Raw genomic sequence first — 5,546 nt, forward strand, 5'->3', positions numbered from 1 at the left:
TGTGTGATGGTACTTGGGGTGTTCGGTGTTTAGCATGATTATGCACTCTTCAATGCTAGGGGTGAGCCTGATCAACTCACTGCCACGCATGAGAGAATGCACAATCATGGTGGCCTCGACCACACTGGTGCTTGAAATGCTATGTGTGAAATATTAAAGTACTACTCACATTATGAGTTGATTATAGATTTGATTTCTATGGATTGTAAGGAAGATTTTAGTATATATATGTGCTTGATGTGAAGATTTTGTGATGATAACCTGTAAAATTTAAATAATGATTGCTGATACATGTTTGTTTTATTCTGATTCATGACATGTTCTTGTGCGTTGTGATTGTATTATATTACTGGATAGTAGAAACAGTTGTTCTTTTCATTAATTCCGTCAGATTCCATAATTGAGTAATGTAGCAGTGATATAACCTTGAAAATAGATGTAGTTAACTAGCATTAGGAAGACTCGTTGTTTGACCTTAAAACTGTACGAAGACAGATCTACGTAGGGACATATCACTTATCTAAGTAGGTTCAGTTAATACCCTTAGAAGGTAGAATTGGAATTAATTAAGGCTCGAACATGTGGGCCCTAAGCCCTTACAAATCTTCTAATGGTGAATTGACACTAGACATCATTCTTGAGAAAGAAACTGTTAAACAAAGTGAGTGATATCTGTCATTTTAATTTCTACATGTAGGATTGCTGTGTATGGTTTTGATTATTTTTGGATTGGCATATAGCTTACTGTTTATGCAAATATTGAGGGTTTTTATAAGGTGACTGTTGAATTGTCGGTTTAGTTTTTAAACATTGCAAGGGTACTTTATGAACAAATAAAGAAAGATTATCTGAATTAAATGTAAAATATAGTGGGCTGAACAGATAATTGTGACTACTTTGAGTAGTCTCGTTTCACTGAATCTTTATTCGGTTTTGTTTGGTAGGCTGAATATTTATCTTCGTTTTTATGCTTGTAAAATTCTGTTTCCTTCTCTTTGTATTATGAAACTCCTCTTTACCAAAATATCAGCTTATCCGATGAAACAAAACCTGGGAACCTTAGAAGCCCTTATAGAACTCTAATTCCGCTTAGCAAACAACTCTCTTGGAGGCTTACAAGAGAGGGTGTTACATTCATGCCCTAAGTCTAGCCTAGGCCAAGTGGCCATCAAATTGCAAAAAGGTTCTAATCCTCCAATGACTCAACCTACGGGCTTCTTGCCCGCCGCTCTGGTGCCACTGCTACCTCCTGAAATAAAGCCCCCAAGATGGGGTGAGATATACAAATATATCTCAGTAACCCAGAGATTCTGGAGAAAACTCCGCACAATGGTTCACTTCGATGCATATAAATAATATAAAATAACCACTTTTCAAAACGGTATAAAGCAAGGGATTTAGAGAAACTGGGAAATATAGGAATACAAAATACGACGAAGCAGGAATGGTAGCTACCAATACCATGCAACGTCCTCGGCATATAAGCCTACGAGTCTCATCCAAGGCATGTTCCTAGAACATCAACCAAGGTACCCCTCTCATCCGCATACACCCGAGACTTCCTAGTGTGCTCCTATCCAGATCACACACCACGACCCTAGGTCAACTGGAACTCCCTCTCGGAGACCTATCCAGTGGAAGTCTGAACTGCCCAAAGGCTACACTGTCTATTGGCCAGAGACTCGGTACATAAGTACCCTCATAAATACTACATGCATGCTCATGTTATTCTACACTACTCATATACATTTCCTACCATCACCCTCAACGGGTATGGTGGAACACACAATTGGAACAAGCCCCAGTACCAAGAGGTTACCTTAATATGTTCCTCCACTTAGCTCCAAAGCAATTTACGTTCCAAGCTTGTTACTCACAGAATGCCTACACAGAGGACATTCCCAATTTCTCAAAATTCATACAAATACATGCCAATTAATAATCATACAAGCATGCTTTAACCACTTACCTCAATCTCACTTGGTCCAGGACCAAGTGCAATCCACCTACTCACGGTTCGGGATTCGAATCGACGTACGGCAACCTACAATAACCATGTACGAATTGTCGGTACACGGCAATTCTATCAAAACGCAAAAAACATCAAAATCACCCCCTACCCCCTTGTAGGTTTGGCCTTCTTAGGCTTATTTGACAATTTATTTTTCTAAATTTTCTTTCTCATTTTATTATACATCCTTAGGTTGCTAAAAATCTATACCAAGTGTCGTTTTTCTATTTTACGTCTTTTAAGCATCGTTTTACTTAATATTTCACTCTAGGATCCTTTATGACCCTTAACACCATTTATCATTTTTCATTGATTCTTCCACTTTCCAATCACCACACAACCCATCTAAATACCATTTAACACTTGAAACATCATCCAAGCAATGCAAACAACCTCAATTCCTTAAACTTCCTTAAATGGCTGAATTGTTACCTATGTAATACCAAGGGATTTCATTCAATTTTCAACCCTTCCACACTTCACACAATACCATTATATCTACATATAATCATCCAACAACTCACCAATAAAATCCTAACACATTTTCAAAATTCAATTCATGACACCTCAAAATTTTCTAAGTTACAAAATCATATTTTTCACCTAATATTTTCATTGCATTTATAGCTAATACACATTATTCTAAGACACATTCATGTACAAACTTTTTTCAATTGAGCTCTCTAAACACATCAATCACAAAATCCCCCTTTAGGGTTCATAAACTCAATCCAAAGATTAAACCGTTAAAATTGTGAAGAAACTTACTCAAATGCAAGGCACAAGGCTCCTCCAAGCTATCCTAGACCATTTGAGCTCCAAACAACTCCATGAACACCAAAATTCTCACCAAATTCGTGACTGAAAACGGCCTATAACTCACCAATGAGAGGGTTTCAAGGTTAATGGATACCACCAATGTGTTTGGAAGGTTGTTTCCAATAAATTTCAACACAAAAATCACTTGATTTGGTTAAGAATTGATGGATTTAGCAAGGAAGAAAGTTTGAACCTAAAATGCCTAAGGAAGGGGGAGACTCACGGTTTTAGGAGAGAGAAAGGGAGGTGAAAGTGATGATGAATAGTAGGTGCTTATGTGTTTAAGTGACTTTGAGTGGGGTGGGTCCCACCGCCACTTCCCGCGATTTAAAACTTAATTGAATTTCTCTCCGATTCCACTAAACGTCCATAAATTCACAACCTATTTAGAAACTCTAATTTATAACATTAACCATTGTCCTTTAATTATACTAGATCAGATGAATCCGGAGTTTTCCGGTCGTTTGGAGAAAACACTGTTTTAAGTTGTTGCGCGTGTCGTTGGCACGCTTCCCCAAACTAACTTATTTCCATCAATTTTTATCAGAAATTATATTTCCTAGTTCTATAGACCATTTATAAATCATATTTGAAACCTAGAGCTCAAAACTCCATTGGCACGCTTTACGGTGCAATCGTACCGCGGTATTTTGACCCGGTAAAACACTATTCACTGAATTTTTTGAAACTTGCTTAACCACTCAATTTTTCGTTCTGAATCCATTTCCAGGGTTATTTTTACCATATGAGACCTTCTACTCAATTTTTATCTTCCTAGGGTTGCGTGTTGGCTAATTACCGTTTTGTCCTTTATTTGTATTTTGACCTAATCTTTAGGATTTTCACTAATCCTTCACTTAATTACTCATTTAATATTTTAATACTTAATTTAGAATTGCGAGGTGTTATAGGGTACCTTTATGTATTGTGTCAGATAGAGACCCTAGATTTACTTCTAGATTATGGGGATGTTTACAGCAAGCCTTTGGAATTAAGTTGAGACTTAGTACATCATATCATCCTCAAACTGATGGTCAAACTGAGAGAACCATTCAAACTTTAGAGGATATACTGAGAGATTGCATCATTGAACAAGGAGGTAGTTGGGGTAGATACCTGCCATTAATGGAGTTTTCTTATAATAATAGTTACCAATCTAGTATTGGAATGGCTCCATATAAGACACTCTATGGAAGAAAGTGTAGATCTTCAGTGTGTTGGTATGAAAAAAGGGGAAAACAGTTATTGGGGCCGGAATTAGTCCAAGAAATCTCGAGACAAATTCAGATGATAAAGGAAAATCTTGAAAAGGCACAAAGCAGACAGAAAAATTATGTTGATAACTGGCAAAAACATGTCTTTTGAAGAAGGAGAACATGTCTTTCTTAAAATTTCTCCTACCACAGGTGTAGGCAGAACCCTCAAAGTTAGGAAACTAAGTCCTAGGTATATTGGTCCATTTCAAATACTCCGAAAAATTGGGTCAGTTGCTTACCAACTTGCTCTTCCACCTCATCTTTCCAATCTGCACAATGTTTTTCATGTTTCTCAGCTTAGAAAGTATGTCCCAGATCCCTCTCACATTTTTGATATAGACTCAGTACAAGTTAAAGAGAATCTTACTATTAAGACCATACCTGCTCAAATCCTTGATAAAAATTTAAAACAACTAAGAAATAGGATAATTTTGTTAATTAAAGTGCATTGTGAAGGACTTTCACCACAAGAGGCTACATAGGAAAAAGAAGAAGAATTGCGACAGAGTTTCCCGAAATTTTTCTTATGAGATATGTCTAAATTTTGAGGACAAAATTTTTAATTAGGAGAGGGGAAATGTAATATTTTAAAAAAATATTTATAATAATAAATAAAGTATAAAATATCTTAGATATTTATATAAAATATCTTAGATATTTATAAACGTAATGATTAAGATTCCTTAGATATTTATAAACTTAATGATTAAGATTCCTTAGATATTTATAAACGTAATGATTAGATTCCTTAGATTTTTATAAAAAGTAATGATTACATTTCCTTTTCGAAAACTATATAAACCCCCAATTTAGAAACTTAGGAAGAAGAAGAAGAGAGAGGGAGAGAGAGAGAGAGAGAGAGAGAGAGAAGGAAAGAAAGGAAGAAGAAGAAGAAGAAGAGGAAGAGAAAAAGAAAAGGGAAGGTAATATTGGGAGTAAGCAACTCATTCTCTACTTTACTTTTAAAGTTGATTTTTAGATATTTTATAAAGCTATGTTGGTTTTGTTGTTATCTATGTTATGTTTAAAGTTGGTATTTTAAAGTTATTTCTTTAAAAGTTGTGAATATGTCGTTACTCTGCCAAAATTATTTTATGAATTCTTTCTACTCTTTTACTTTATTTTCTATATTTGGCTTTGTTAATTTGATGAATTTACTTATAGTAGATATGAGAATAATTTTGAATCAAGATTATAAAAATTAAAGAATTTCGTTGGTACCAAATGAATACTAATGGAATATTTTAATCTTTTACTGAATGATTCTGATGTGACTAACAGGGCCCAATGAATCCCAAACTTAAGTTTTAAACACACAGTATTAACAAGTTTCATCTGGTAGGGCCCAATGAATCGCGGGCTCAGCTTCCTTACTCCGAGCGCACGACCAACACCGGTGACAGGTGATAGTCTCACAAATACGTGCTCACCCTCACTGAACTCCAGTGGACGATGCTTGA

The sequence above is a fragment of the Gastrolobium bilobum genome, unplaced genomic scaffold, assembly GCF_033153095.1.
Source record: "Gastrolobium bilobum isolate Gb01-03AN ecotype WA unplaced genomic scaffold, APGP_CSIRO_Gbil_v1 utg19275, whole genome shotgun sequence".
In the NCBI taxonomy this organism is placed as follows: domain Eukaryota; kingdom Viridiplantae; phylum Streptophyta; class Magnoliopsida; order Fabales; family Fabaceae; genus Gastrolobium; species Gastrolobium bilobum.